Source organism: Bombina bombina, chromosome 2 (genome assembly GCF_027579735.1).
Source record: "Bombina bombina isolate aBomBom1 chromosome 2, aBomBom1.pri, whole genome shotgun sequence".
In the NCBI taxonomy this organism is placed as follows: Eukaryota; Metazoa; Chordata; class Amphibia; order Anura; family Bombinatoridae; genus Bombina; species Bombina bombina.
The window spans coordinates 832,740,519-832,757,959 of record NC_069500.1 but is presented as its reverse complement, the minus strand read 5'-3'; positions in this window follow the sequence as shown (position 1 = coordinate 832,757,959).

Below are 17,441 nucleotides of genomic sequence, written 5' to 3'. Positions count from 1 at the left end.
TGGTTAACTTGAAGAAACAGTTATAGTTTAAGTTAGAGCAAACAGTTCATTTCAAGCACAATAGAGGTTAATTGCGTAAAGTTTGAATTATGCTTATGCAATCCGATAATGAATAATGGTACTTTGTAATAATCTTTGTCACAGTTATTTGTTTGTAATATGGTAAATAGCAGTAAAAAGGTTTAGTGCATATTTGATATCTGAAGCGAATATGGAAATCCAGCAAGTGAGCGTTCCACAATATATAGCAAGTGAAGGAAAAATGAGGTTGCAGCAATACACACAGTTCATAGAATGCAATATATATAGACTAGAAATATTGTAGATGATATTAGCACATAGCGATACAGTTACCACACAGCAACAAGTCCTAGGAGTATCTCAGAAAGCCTGGCAGAGATCATCCGCGGCGGGAGAATGAGGAGCGTGACGTCACACGCTGCAGGGGAACAACCTCACTACAGGAGAGAGACTGAAAAATCTCTTAGTGAACAAACGGAGCAAATCTTCAAGCACAAAAGAGTATCTGCAAGTTGATTCAAATAGGCAGATACTCATGGGGAGCAATAAGTTGAGAATACAAAGTAGTATAAACGGCTAGGTCTCTTCTGAAGCAGCTTCACACTGAGCAACAAATTACCAAGCAATGAGTTCTGTTGGGAGGAGCCTTAAATAGGGGTAGTGAGTTGACATCCTTAAAGGCACAGTAGGAAAAGAGATAAATCCCTGACAACTATCAATAAATTAATTAAATACAATACCTACAAATAACTACAATGAAATAAACTAACTAAAGTACAAAAAATAAAAAAGAACTAAGTTACAAAAAATAAAAAATATTTACAAACATAAGAAAAATATTACAACAATTTTAAACTAATTACACCTACTCTAAGCCCCCTAATAAAATAACAAAGACCCCCAAAATAAAAAAATGCCCTACCCTATTCTAAATTACTAAAGTTCAAAGCTCTTTTACCTTACCAGCCCTGAACAGGGCCCTTTGTGGGGCATGCCCCAAGAAATTCAGCTCTTTTTCCTGTAAAAAAAACATACAATACCCCCCCAACATTACAACCCACCACCCACATACCCCTAATCTAACCTACCCCCCTTAAATAAACCTAACACTAAGCCCCTGAAGATCTTCCTACCTTATCTTCACCATACCAGGTATCACCGATCTGTCCTGGCTCCGATATCTTCATCTAAGCCCAAGCGGGGGCTAGACATCCATCATCCGACGTCTGAAGAAGTCCAGAAGAGGCTCCAAAGTCTTCATCCTATCCGGGAAGAAGAGTAGATGCGGACCAGCAACCATCTTCTTCCAAGCGGCATCTTCTATCTTCATCCGATGAGGACCGGCTCCATCTTGAAGACCTCCACCGCGGACCCATCTTCTTCCGACGACGACTTCCCGATGAATGACGGTTCCTTTAAGGGACGTCATCCAAGATGGCGTCCCTCGAATTCTGATTGGCTGATAGGATTCTATCAGCCAATCTGAATTAAGGTAGGAAAATTCTGATTGGCTGATGGAATCAGCCAATCAGAATCAAGTTCAATCCGATTGGCTGATTCGATCAGCCAATCAGATTGAGCTCGCATTCTATTGGCTGTTCCGATCAGCCAATAGAATGCAAGCTCAATCTGATTGGCTGATCGGATCAGCCAATCGGATTGAACTTGATTCTGATTGGCTGATTCCATCAGCCAATCAGAATTTTCCTACCTTAATTCCGATTGGCTGATAGAATCCTATCAGCCAATCGGAATTCGAGGGACGCCATCTTGGATGACGTCCCTTAAAGGAACCGTCATTCGTCGGGAAGTCGTCGTCGGAAGAAGATGGGTCCGCGGTGGAGGTCTTCAAGATGGAGCCGGTCCTCATCGGATGAAGATAGAAGATGCCGCTTGGAAGAAGATGGTTGCTGGTCCGGATCTACTCTTCTTCCCGGATAGGATGAAGACTTTGGAGCCTCTTCTGGACTTCTTCAGCCGTCGGATGATGGATGTCTAGCCCCTGCTTGGGCTTAGATGAAGATATCGGAGCCAGGACGGATCGGTGATACCTGGTATGGTGAAGATAAGGTAGGAAGATCTTCAGGGGCTTAGTGTTAGGTTTATTTAAGGGGGGTTTGGGTTAGATTAGGGGTATGTGGGTGGTGGGTTGTAATGTTGGGGGGGGGGTATTGTATGTTTTTTTTTACAGGAAAAAGAGCTGAATTTCTTGGGGCATGCCCCGCAAAGGGCCCTGTTCAGGGCTGGTAAGGTAAAAGAGCTTTGAACTTTAGTAATTTAGAATAGGGTAGGGCATTTTTTTATTTTGGGGGTCTTTGTTATTTTATTAGGGGGCTTAGAGTAGGTGTAATTAGTTTAAAATTGTTGTAATATTTTTCTTATGTTTGTAAATATTTTTTTATTTTTTGTACTTTAGTTAGTTTATTTCATTGTAGTTATTTGTAGGTATTGTATTTAATTAATTTATTGATAGTGTAGTGTTAGGTTTAATTGTAGGTATTTTATTTAATTTATTTATTGATAGTGGAGTGTTAGGTTTAATTGTAACTTAGGTTAGGATTTATTTTACATGTAATTTTGTAATTATTTTAACTATTTTAGCTATTAAATAGTTCTTAACTATTTAATAGCTATTGTACCTGGTTAAAATAAATACAAAGTTACCTATAAAATAAATATTAATCCTAAAATAGCTATAATATAATTATAATTTATATTGTAGCTATATTAGGATTTATTTTACAGGTATTTAGCTTTAAATAGGAATAATTTATTTAATAAGAGTTAATTAATTTCGTTAGATTAAAATTATATTTAAGTTAGGGGGGTGTTAGTGTTAGGGTTAGACTTAGCTTTAGGGGTTAATACATTTATTAGAATAGCGGTGAGCTCCAGTCGGCAGATTAGGGGTTAATGTTTGAAGTTAGATGTCGGCGATGTTAGGGAGGGCAGATTAGGGGTTAATACTATTTATTATAGGGTTAGTGAGGCGGATTAGGGGTTAATAACTTTATTATAATAGCGGTGCGGTCCGGTCGGCAGATTAGGGGTTAATAAGTGTAGGCAGGTGGAGGCGACGTTGTGGGGGGCAGATTAGGGGTTAATAAATATAATATAGGGGTCGGCGGTGTTAGGGGCAGCAGATTAGGGGTACATAGGGATAATGTAAGTAGCGGCGGTTTACGGAGCGGCAGATTAGGGGTTAAAAATAATATGCAGGGGTCAGCGATAGCGGGGGCGGCAGAATAGGGGTTAATAAGTGTAAGGTTAGGGGTGTTTAGACTCGGGGTACATGTTAGGGTGTTAGGTGCAGACGTAGGAAGTGTTTCCCCATAGACAACAATGGGGCTGCGTTAGGAGCTGAACGCGGCTTTTTTGCAGGTGTTAGGTTTTTTTTCAGCTCAAACAGCCCCATTGTTTCCTATGGGGGAATCGTGCACGAGCACGTTTTTGAGGCTGGCCGCGTCCGTAAGCAACTCTGGTATCGAGAGTTGAAGTTGCGTTAAATATGCTCTACGCTCCTTTTTTGGAGCCTAACGCAGCCATTCTGTGGACTCTCAATACCAGAGTTATTTTAAAGGTGCGGCCAGAAAAAAGCCAGCGTTAGCTACGCGGGTCGTTACCGACAAAACTCTAAATCTAGCCGTTAGTTTATTAAAAGAATTATTGGAAATAATAAGCAATATTTGAATAAAGCAATCAATAAGCATACATCATTACAATGATTTAATGATTATCAGGTTAAAACTAATGAAAACAATCACTAAATGATTTTATTTGCAGTAGCTTGCGTGTATAATAGAGAAACAGAAATGTTTGTTATTTAAATTCTCAGCATAGCTGGCAAGAATCAGGTAAACTAATAATCCTGGCAAACCATAAGAAATTATATTATTACCAGATTCCTGATTGACCCAGTGTTATTGTCGACAGATAAGACCAGGTTAACAGGAATTACCAAACAAAAATATTTGTGACTATAAAGGGCAAACCAGAATTGATTAACTCACCTGATTCACTATTAAAACTTTGAACATAAATGTAAAGAACATAAACCATATTAACAAAACTGTTTCATGTGGGTTTGTTTCATACTTATCAACAAGGTGGGATCCTTCACTGGGGTTCAGTGTAAATAAACCTTCTTAGGTTACCCCTGGACCCTCTCTTGCCATTATCCGGACTTGTCTATCTGGTCAGCTTAGCCTCCCATTTCCTCTAAATAGGGTGTGGTCATCATGCATGCACAGTGTGGCCCCTTGTGCCGTCTGCTTGTGTATCCTCGTCCCCGTCGGAAGATGGCACTCATCACTAAGCTATAACAGACAAATATGTAATTTGTAAATATATTCTGAAAAAACAAGTCAGTATATCCATTTGACCGTTAACCAAGGTTGAACCCCACTAATGTTTATAGAAAAAGAGACTTACAGGAACCATGTATGAAAAACATGGGGATATTTGTGGATATTTATACCAATAAAATAATGATAGGAATCATTCAGCTATGTTGGGGACCTTGAATATCATAGGCCTAGATTTGGAGTTCGGCGGTAGCCGTCAAAACCAGCGTTAGAGGCTCCTAACGCTGGTTTTGGGCGCCCGCTGGTATTTGGAGTCAGTGATTAAAGGGTCTAACGCTCACTTTTCAGCCGCGACTTTTCCATACCGCAGATCCCCCTACGCCATTTGCGTAGCCTATCTTTTCAATGGGATCTTTCTAACGCTGGTATTTAGAGTCGTTTCTGCAGTGAGCGTTAGAGCTCTAACGACAAGATTCCAGCCGCCTGAAAATAGCAGGAGTTAAGAGCTTTCTGGCTAACGCCGGTTTATAAAGCTCTTAACTACTGTACCCTAAAGTACACTAACACCCATAAACTACCTATGTACCCCTAAACCGAGCTCCCCCCACATCGCCGCCACTCGATTAAAATTTTTAACCCCGAATCTGCCGACCGCCACCTACGTTATACTTATGTACCCCTAATCTGCTGCCCCTAACCCCGCCGACCCCTATATTATATTTCTTAACCCCTAACTTGCCCCCCACAACGTCGCCGCAAGCTACTTAAAATAATTAACCCCTAATCTTCCGACCGCAAATCGCCGCCACCTACGTTATCCCTATGTACCCCTAATCTGCTACCCCTAACACCGCCGACCCCTATATTATATTTATTAACCCCTAATCTGCCCCCCTCAACGTCGCCGACACCTGCCTACACTTATTAACCCCTAATCTGCCGAGCGGACCTGAGCGCTACTATAATAAAGTTATTAACCCCTAATCCGCCTCACTAACCCTATCATAAATAGTATTAACCCCTAATCTGCCCTCCCTAACATCGCCGACACCTAACTTCAATTATTAACCCCTAATCTGCCGACCGGAGCTCACCGCTATTCTAATAAATGTATTAACCCCTAAAGCTAAGTCTAACCCTAATACTAACACCCCCCTAAATTAAATATAATTTTTATCTAACGAAATAAATTAACTCTTATTAAATAAATTATTCCTATTTAAAGCTAAATACTTACCTGTAAAATAAATCCTAATATAGCTACAATATAAATTATAATTATATTATAGCTATTTTAGGATTAATATTTATTTTACAGGTAACTTTGTAATTATTTTAACCAGGTACAATAGCTATTAAATAGTTAAGAACTATTTAATAGTTACCTAGTTAAAATAATAACAAATTTACCTGTAAAATAAATCCTAACCTAAGATATAATTAAACCTAACACTACCCTATCAATAAAATAATTAAATAAACTACCTACAATTACCTACAATTAACCTAACACTACACTATCAATAAATTAATTAAACACAATTGCTACAAATAAATACAATTAAATAAACTAGCTAAAGTACAAAAAATAAAAAAGATCTAAGTTACAGAAAATAAAAAAATATTTACAAACATAATAAAAATATTACAACAATTTTAAACTAATTACACCTACTCTAAGCCCCCTAATAAAATAACAAAGCCCCCCAAAATAAAAAATTCCCTACCCTATTCTAAATTAAAAAAGTTACAAGCTCTTTTACCTTACCAGCCCTGAACAGGGCCCTTTGCGGGGCATGCCCCAAGGATTTCAGCTCTTTTGCCTGTAAAAAAAAACATACCATACCCCCCCCAACATTACAACCCACCACCCACATACCCCTAATCTAACCCAAACCCCCCTTAAATAAACCTAACACTAAGCCCCTGAAGATCTTCCTACCTTGTCTTCACCATCCAGGTTCACCGATCCGTCCTGAAGAGCTCCTCCGATGTCCTGATCCAAGCCCAAGCGGGGGCTGAAGAGGTCCATGATCCGGTCAAAGTCTTCATCCAAGCGGGGCAGAAGAGGATCTTCCATCCGATTGAAGTCATCATCCAGGCGGCATCTTCGATCTTCTTCCATCCGGAGCGAAGCGGCAGGATCCTGAAGACATCCAGCGCAGAACATCCATCCGGACCGACGACTGAACGACGAATGACTGTTCCTTTAAGGGACGTCATCCAAGATGGCGTCCCTCGAATTCCGATTGGCTGATAGGATTCTATCAGCCAATCGGAATTAAGGTAGGAATTTTCTGATTGGCTGATGGAATCAGCCAATCAGAATCAAGTTCAATCCGATTGGCTGATCCAATCAGCCAATCAGATTGAGCTCGCATTCTATTGGCTGTTCCGATCAGCCAATAGAATGCGAGCTCAATCTGATTGGCTGATTGGATCGGCCAATCGGATTGAACTAGATTCTGATTGGCTGATTCCATCAGCCAATCAGAAAATTCCTACCTTAATTCCGATTGGCTGATAGAATCCTATCAGCCAATCGGAATTCGAGGGACGCCATCTTGGATGACGTCCCTTAAAGGAACAGTCATTCGTCGTTCAGTCGTCGGTCTGGATGGATGTTCCGCGCTGGATGTCTTCAGGATCCTGCCGCTTCGCTCCGGATGGAAGAAGATCGAAGATGCCGCCTGGATGATGACTTCAATCGGATGGAAGATCCTCTTCTGCCCCGCTTGGATGAAGACTTTGACCGGATCATGGACCTCTTCAGCCCCCGCTTGGGCTTGGATCAGGACATCGGAGGAGCTCTTCAGGACGGATCGGTGAACCTGGATGGTGAAGACAAGGTAGGAAGATCTTCAGGGGCTTAGTGTTAGGTTTATTTAAGGGGGGTTTGGGTTAGATTAGGGGTATGTGGGTGGTGGGTTGTAATGTTGGGGGGGGGTATGGTATGTTTTTTTTTACAGGCAAAAGAGCTGAAATCCTTGGGGCATGCCCCGCAAAGGGCCCTGTTCAGGGCTGGTAAGGTAAAAGAGCTTGTAACTTTTTTAATTTAGAATAGGGTAGGGAATTTTTTATTTTGGGGGGCTTTGTTATTTTATTAGGGGGCTTAGAGTAGGTGTAATTAGTTTAAAATTGTTGTAATATTTTTTATTATGTTTGTAAATATTTTTTATTTTCTGTAACTTAGATCTTTTTTATTTTTTGTACTTTAGCTAGTTTATTTAATTGTATTTATTTGTAGCAATTGTGTTTAATTAATTTATTGATAGTGTAGTGTTAGGTTAATTGTAGGTAATTGTAGGTAGTTTATTTAATTATTTTATTGATAGGGTAGTGTTAGGTTTAATTATATCTTAGGTTAGGATTTATTTTACAGGTAAATTTGTTATTATTTTAACTAGGTAACTATTAAATAGTTCTTAACTATTTAATAGCTATTGTACCTGGTTAAAATAATTACAAAGTTACCTGTAAAATAAATATTAATCCTAAAATAGCTATAATATAATTATAATTTATATTGTAGCTATATTAGGATGTATTTTACAGGTAAGTATTTAGCTTTAAATAGGAATAATTTATTTAATAAGAGTTAATTTATTTCGTTAGATAAAAATTATATTTAACTTAGGGGGGTGTTAGTGTTAGGGTTAGACTTAGCTTTAGGGGTTAATACATTTATTAGAATAGCGGTGAGCTCCGGTCGGCAGATTAGGGGTTAATAATTGAAGTTAGGTGTCGGCGATGTTAGGGAGGGCAGATTAGGGGTTAATACTATTTATGATAGGGTTAGTGAGGCGGATTAGGGGTTAATAACTTTATTATAGTAGCGCTCAGGTCCGCTCGGCAGATTAGGGGTTAATAAGTGTAGGCAGGTGTCGGCGACGTTGAGGGGGGCAGATTAGGGGTTAATAAATATAATATAGGGGTCGGCGATGTTAGGGCAGCAGATTAGGGGTACATAGGGATAACGTAGGTTGCGGCGGTTTACGGAGCGGCAGATTAGGGGTTTAAAAAAATATGCAGGGGTCAGCGATAGCGTGGGCGGCAGATTAGGGGTTAATAAGTGTAAGGCTAGGGGTGTTTAGACTCGGGGTACATGTTAGAGTGTTAGGTGCAGACGTAGGAAGTGTTTCCCCATAGGAAACAATGGGGCTGCGTTAGGAGCTGAACGCTGCTTTTTTGCAGGTGTTAGGTTTTTTTTCAGCTCAAACAGCCCCATTGTTTCCTATGGGAGAATCGTGCACGAGCACGTTTTTGATGCCGGCCGCGTCCGTAAGCAGCTCTGGTATCGAGAGTTGCATTTGCGGTAAAAATGCTCTACGCTCCTTTTTTGGAGCCTAACGCAGCATTTGTTTGAACTCTCGATACCAGAGTTAAATTTATGGTGCGGCCAGAAAAAAACCCGCGGAGCGTTAACAGCCCTTTTACCGCCGAACTCCAAATCTAGGCCATAGTAACTAAACATGAATTATGTTGATAAGGTACAAAAACTTCACAGTAAGCACTTATATACTGACAGTCAACACTAGCTAATAGCTACATATTAATACTGATAAATAATATATATGTGTATGTGTACCTGAATCTATAAGTAAATACACATGGTCAATTTTAACCCTATATTATATAGCACAGACATATGTGATTAATATGCAATATCAAAATGGTGAATTTTCCCAGACAATTGTCCTAACATATATATATATATATATATATATATATATTATATATTATATATATGTATATATATATATATATATATATATATATATATATACAGATAGGTAGATATGTATATATATATATATATATATATATATATATATATATATATATATATATATATATATATATATAGGAATATCTATTTATAAATACATAGAACATATTCCCATATGTGAAGAACATTGGAATGTCAAATATTTACAGTTAATACACATTATAACACTTTATTAAATATGAATATTGTATAAATATGTTGCCAGCCTTTTTTTTTCTTACACCTAAGACCTCATATCTTTGAGCCCTTGACTTTTTTGTTAATATTTTATTTTAATAATTTTTATTAGATGGTGTTATTATGAGTGTAACTGTACTTTGTAATGTATTTTTTATCTGTTTTGTGACACTTTTTTGTTTCCCAAAACAGTTAACCCCAGCTCTGAGATTGCGGTAATCATTCTAGTGTAAATTGCAATTGCGCTCATGCCTTTGCATTTACTTTTAACTTGTAATACAAGCACTCCTTCCAACATGTGCAAACAGCCACGATAAACCCAATACCACTCGCCCAAAAAGTATTTCTATATACTGTTTTGGATTTACTTCTTACGGAGGAGAGGGGCATAACATCCTTTTGGTCTTGTTTCCTTCCGGATGATTTCCTGGCAATCTCATGACTCACTAGATGCCAGGGATTTTACAATGAACTCATGACCTACTTTCTGTCTGAACAAAAAAAAAATCACTTATAATTAGGGTTGCACCGATACCATTTTTCTAAGACCGAGTACAAGTACCGATACTTTTTTTCAAATACTCACCGATACCAATTACCAATACTTTTTTTTAATGTCATGACAGTTTACCAAGCACAATACAGACTAATTATTTAAGATTGCTTCTTTATAATTATGAACTGTATCTCAAAAGACATGTTTTAATAATAAACAGTTTTATGTGCTTGCTGTCACAAAGTTCACAAAACATGTTTATAAATAAAAATATTACAATAACATATATTAATAACTACAATAAATAATAGCTGCAGCAGCTGGGGCTGCCTATATAACTCATCAATCTGACATTTGTACCTAATACAAAGTAATATAATTTAATTATTATTTTATTATTATCGGTTATTTGTAGAGCGCCAACAGATTCCGCAGCGCTATAATTCTGAAAATAATATTGGGGAAGGAGTATCCCAGTAATCCCCTTTGAGAAAAATGGGGCATTTGCATTCTACTTACTCAACAGAAAATAGGGCCGGTCTTCATATTTTTCCAGGGCTGCTTTTTATTCCCAGTCCAGCCCTGGCTAAGGATGTTCCTCAGAGTACAGTATGTTTTGAACATAATTGTGCAAGATGAGAAATAGCAGTATAACAGGCAATCTAGCAATTAGAGTAATTTTTCAAAAGTTAGTGGCAAGTTCTTTTTAAGGAACAGAAGCATCTCTGCATGTTCAGCTATAAGTCTGTTTCTTTTATCAGTAAGGACGTTTGCTGAACAGTCTTTTACTTTCACACTACTGCATGGGTCATAAAAGATATTTTTGGGCCATTAAATCTTAGTTTATTAACTGCCCAGTACGTCAGGGGTTTGTCTGAATGAGGTACAGAGATCTCTCCCAGGTAGGCTTCCAGCTGTATAGTAGCAGCTTTTGGGGCACTGCTCTCAAACGTACAATAATAAAAATAACAGCAATTTGTATTAGCAGAACAGAAGTGAACAATTTTTTAGTTAAGTCTCCACTCCAGCTTAAAATGAAATGGGAACATCCAGTTTGAAAAACACTACAAGATGGTGTATGTGTAGGAATTGGAGGTTTAAGTATCGGTGCCTTTTGCATGAGTACAAGTACTCATGCAAATACTTGGTATTGGCACCGATACCGATACTAGTATCGGTATCGGTGCGACCCTACTTATAATAATTGCTACCAGTCTGCTTCAATAATTCTTTTAGGGGAGTGTTTCTGAACATTTTAGAGCAAGTACCCTTATAGGCATAGATTTTTGCATAAGTACCCAAACTGCAACACATAAATATTATTAGGCTAAAAAAAATAAAAGGCAATTATGCAAATGACAGCATGTGACAAATTGGTATCGGATAGAGTTGTCTGTTTTCAGGAATTTATTTTAAAATCCAGTTTTACTAAATCAAATGCCTCAAATCTTTGGAAATATTAGAACAACAAATAATAGCAGCATATAGAGAAAAACACACACATATAGTTCTCTAATATAAATATATATATATATATATATATATATATATATATATGACAAGGGAAGTAATATTGATGTTACCACATTTTTGCATCTAACCTCATCACATATGAAACCTATCAAACTAATTTCATAATTTCATTGTGGCGCACTTGGTTTAGAACAGTTTACCTGGAACATTTCCCCATGGCATAAAAAACTTGTGATATGTCACTTTATCCCTATATCTGGCGCATGGTGAAAGACTTTACCTGGTGCTTTCCTTGTCACATACTTTATATATATATTTCCCAAATGCAGTCATCAAATCTCACAAACAGGTCAGATTCTAACTTGAGTACAGGTGAATCAGTCACAGTTCATGAGCATCTGACTGGACCAGTCATGGAATTAGAATGTGGCCAGTTAGGGCTGTTCGAGAGTAGAACTTATAAACAATAAATTGCATGTTTATGTTAGCTGCATCAGGGTAATACAATAATGAAAAGGCCAGTCATTCAGTATCCCTGGAAAATGCTCCTCCTACTCCCAGGTTTACATATACCACTGGTTGAGAAACAAGGTTTTAGGGGACAGCAATTATAAAAAAGAGAGGGCATTTTACCTCCAAAATGTATATAATGTGAAGAAATAGGTCAAATTAACAAAAACATATAAACAAAAAACACAAAAAAAGAAATTCAACAACAGTACAGCTTCACTAGCACAGAAATTATTATTTTTTTCAATACAGAATAATAAGCCCTCCTTCAGTATACTGTTTTCACCTTACCAGAGTTGTAAGATGATGACAGTACAAATGTGGCATTAGCTTGGGGTCAATTTATTAAAGTCTGGTGGACATGATACACTGTAGTGTATCATGTCCACCAGACATCTCTGAATGCGGACAGCATACGCTGTCCGTATTCAGCATTGCACAAGCAGTTCTAGTGAATTGCTTGTGCAATACCACCCCCTGCAGATTTGCGGCCAATCAGCCACAAGCAGGGGGTGTCAATCATCCTGATCATATAAGATCGGGCGGATAGCTGTACGCAGCCTCAGAGGTGGCATATGAGTTAAGGAGCAGCGGTCTATAGACTGTATAGATTGTATCTGATCAGGCTGATTGCTGTTTGTCGCCTCAAAGGGACCACTGCTTCTTAACTTGCGCTTCAGCCGGACCTGAAGTGGAGTGGGTCGGAAGCAGCATCCGCTGCTTCATAAATCGACCCCAAGGTAATCACAGTTATGCAAAACTGGGGAATGGGTAATAAAGGGATTATCTGTCTTTTTAAACAATAACATTTTTGGAGTAGACTTAACCCTTTGAGTGCTAAGCACTTTCCCACCTGGGTGCTAATAGTTTCTATGTTTTTTTTAATTTTTGAAAACATTTTTTTTTACTTTTTTTTTTTACAGACCCCCAAGGCTTACACTGTTAGACGATTACAATTCCAACAGTGGGTCTTGGGGGTCTGTAGCTGCTTAGATGCCTGGGATACAGTCTTCTAAGCAGCATGCCCCCTCCTCCTATACTTAACATTGTTAAGTATAAATAAAGTTGCATGGTGACATCACGTCATTGAGCGTGAAGCCCCGGTGATGCCTGTCACTCTACAGGCATGATCGCCGAGGTAGGAGCGGTTAGGAGCCCCCAGATCTCCCTCAAGGTGGGAGAGTGTTCATAACGGCTCTGAGCCGTCATTAGCACCAGAGTGAGAAACTCTGTGACGGCTCAGAGCCGTCATTAGCACTCAAAGGGTTAAAGGAACAGTTCACCCACAAATTTTCTCCCCCTTTAAATTGTTCCCAATTATCCATTTTACCTGCTGGAGTGTTTTAAATTGTTTACAAGTAGCTCCTTTACCCCTATTTTGGCCTTTGAAATAGCTGATTTAGCCTGTGGTATCCCAACCTATACTGAAAGTTTCTATACTGGAGTATTTTCTATTGAATAGCCTAAGTAAACACAGCCAGCAGAAGAAATTACACTCTCAGTGGGGGGCAGGATAGTTAAGTAATAAAATTATAATTTTCCATTGTTCTCTCTATGTATTGAGCTTTAGTTTTCCAGACAAATATAAGATAAGGAAGCAAGTGTGTGTACACAAAGTAATAACATAATGAGATCTGATATTACCTGACGCTCAACCCATTGTAATAGGCTGTGGTTTAAAAGCACAAAACCAGCTACTTCATATACACAAATAAACCAAAAAATGCAATTTCTCATACATTTTACACTCTGCAGCTGGTATAACAAGTCATTGAAAATACATTAATATAAAAACGATTTTACAGTGTACTGTCCCTTTAAGGTACGGTGTAATGTACATCCTTTATGTGTTTGCAGTTTGTTTTAAAGCAGCTGAATTGTAGAGCTATTTCTTAATAAAAGAAACATATTTGACAATATAATTTCAATAAAATATTTGTATTAATTCATAACACTATGATAATGTTTAAATATTTAAAATAATCAAATTTAATGTAATAGTGCTAAATTAAAAACTATAGTGGTATATGTGCAATTATTCTAGTCTTTAAACACAAATTCATCCCAAGTGGTAGGCCACTTCTTTGTGCTATATAGCAAATGTGAAAAAAATCAATTCAAGATTAGCATGTTGATTACATAAACGTATTTGTGTGCGTGCAATGTGAATTTGTTTGGAACATTGTTCACACTCTCAAAACAAATCTCTATAAATGTGTTGTAATCATTTTTTTCATGTGTGCGTGACGCTATTTATGCATTTATTGATGTTAATTTTGTAATATTCGTATACTCAATCTAATCAAATTATTCTAAATTATTGGCCACGTCGGGAAGTGGCGAGGAGCAGTTTGCTGGGTGACTGTAAGAGCCCAGAAGGCATTTGTAGCACTTATCAAGTGCCTTTCATCCTGTAAGTACGGGCTTTTGGAGTGGGGGTTTACCTGACACCCCTGATCCTGCACTATTGTGGCACCTTCTTTTTATCTCTTCCTTTGATACTGCAGAATTGTATACCAACTACTCTTAGAAGAAGCAGCTTGCTACAGACCCGCTCCCCACCAGACGTGTGACACTATCGTTATTACCTATTTACACTGTGGGATATCACTATCTTGTTGGAGTGTAGATAAATATCGAACTTATAAGTGACTTTATACATAAACAGTGTTTTGCATTTATATGTTTGATTTGATGACACATATATTGATATTTGTTTAAGTGTCTAGCAGAGAGTAACACTACCATACTCTTTATTGAGCTAGACCTGACACTATGTTGTTGCACATATAAGTCAGATTTGCACATATTTGTGTGATTGTTTAATAATAACACACATTCTTTGAGTAGTCGCATCCAATTTTTCTTTATTTTGTACATTGTACTCATACACTGAAACACACACTCACAAATATGGAGTTCTGATTATCTTTTTGTCAAGGAAGATGCCAACTATATGATGACAACAGCATGCAGTGGCTGAAAGGAAGGGCCCTGAACTGCCTAAACAATAATTTAAAGGTTAAGTGGTGGATTGGTGACTTACGGAAAGGTCTCCTTAGTCTCAAAGTCTGTAGAAAGATGTAAATAATCGGTAGTAAGATCAAAATGTCCTAAAAAGCAACAGACAATGGACACACACACACAAACTCAAACACAAACTTGCACATACAGCCAAGGAAACACCCACAGAGACAGCCTCAGAAAACACACAAAGACATACACACTCACAGACACCCACAGAAAACACACACACACAGAGACACCCACAGAAAACACACAAAGACATACACACACAGAGAGACACCCACAGAAAAGACACACATACACACACCCTCACAGAGATACCCACAGAAAATACACAAAAACATACACACACCCTCACAGAGACACCCACAGAAAACACACAGACATATGCTCACAGCATCACAGAGACACCCATAGAAAACACAAATACATATTCACACACCCTCACAGAGACACCCACAGAAAACACAGACATATGCACATGCCCTCACAGAAACATACACAGAAAACACATAGAAATAACACCCTCACAGAGACATCCACATAAAACAAATACATACACACACACCCTCACAGAGACACCCACAGAAAATGCACAAAGACATACGCACACACCCTCCCAGAGACATCCAGAGAAAACACAAAAAGACATATGCACACACCCTCACAGAGACATCCACAGAAAAAGACATACATACACAGACACACCCTCACAGAGACACCCACAGAAAATGCACAAAGACATACGCACACACCCTCACAGAGACATCCACAGAAAATGCACAAAGACAGATACACACACCCTCACAGAGAGACCCACAGAAAAAAATACATACACACTCATAGAGACACCAACAAAAGCACAAAGACATAAACACAGACACCCACAGAAACACTCACAGGAGGTAAAATATCTGCATATTGCCATCCCCTAAATCAGAGCTTTCCAAACTTTTCATGTTGGCGACACACTTTTTAGACCTACATCATTTCGCGACACAGTAATTCAGTTGTACTGGCAAACAGGAGGTTAAACTAACTTGTTTTAAGAGATACCGACACATACAAAAATGATATAATAACGAAATGTATTTACAAGTAACAGTATGTAAGTGTGCAAGAATTAAAAAAAGTTTAATAACACCAACGGCTACTTACTGTTTTAATGGGATGTTTGAGGTTGATGGGATGAACACAATTTCAAAATATTTAGTGGAATATTGGATAAACACACTCGCATTTCATCATCAAGCATTTTTAAGCTTCCCCTTCCTATCCATATGTCAAGAGCAGGAGCAGCAATGCATTACTGGGAGCTAGCTGCAAAAAAAAACCCTCTGACTTCAGCTCAGCGTTTAAGCTGCCGCAATCAGTGCTCGGTGAGTCCGATTGACTACTGCCCGCGCTGCAAACACACTGCTGTTTCACTCACTGACTACACATGCAGTCACGAGCCAATTAAAGAGACTACACATGCAGTCAGGAGCCAATGTGCCACCAAAGGGAATAGTTTCAGTTCCCGTTAAGCTGCGCCCATAGGTTAAGATGATCTGTGACCCCCTAGGTATCAATCACGTGTCAACCATGTGATATGCGAAGCAGGCAGGCGGAAAGTCAGAAACCAAAAAAAAAAATGAAAAAAAATAATTAAATTTAAAAAAATTTGTGCTGAAGCAGGGACACACCTACACACTGCTGCCGACACACTAATGTGTCCCGACACACAGTTTGGAAAGCACTGCCCTAAATCAACAGTGTGTGACATACATGATAAAAAAAATACCAGAAATTAAGAGATCAATTTTTAAAGAATCATATTTGTAAATGTGCAAACAAAAATACTTCTGTGAATTCAAAATTGTACATTAATGATCTGTCAGAATGGGTAGATGAAGAAAAGTACTTTTGAAAGGTTGACATATGTTTGTTTTTTCTCAATTTTCCCCAACCTAGAGCACCACTTCAAATCTGGTGTACAAATGTTCCCATCTGTCAGATGTACTTATGGATTTTGAAAATGCTGTACTCTATATGGTCTTGGTGGAACCATAAGCTGTGGTACTCAGTCTCATACCATTAGATCTGTTTAAATGCAGGATTAAGGCTTGCTTGTATGTATTTCAAAATTAAGTCAGCTGTAGTGTAAACTTATAGAAAAGAAAAGGACAAATCCGGATAGATAGCCAGTGCAATTAGTTTTTATTCATCTGTAGAGTAGTTTAGCAAGGCAGCTTAAACTAACTGACATGTTTCGCGCATAACCTATGCGCTTCTTCAGAGTAGTGTAAACTTAACAGTGTCAAACACTGAACAATCTTAACCATGAGAGTATAACTTTTTATGCATATGTAAAAATCTTAGATGAAATGCCTCCTGACATCTTGGAAGCCATTGCATAAAGGAGCAGTAAACTGGAATGTAATTAAAATATATATATATATAAATAAATAAAAACATATCTGCCAAAAGGGCACCTAGCATTTGTGTATTGAGAAGGAAACATTTCTGCATGGTTTTAAATATAGAATTTATTCAGCATTGTCAAATAATCATAAATACACTGCTGCATATTGCTAAAAAAAAAGTGTTTTTATGGACCCCTGGCCCCACCATACAACTACCACACTGAAGTTACAATCTGAAA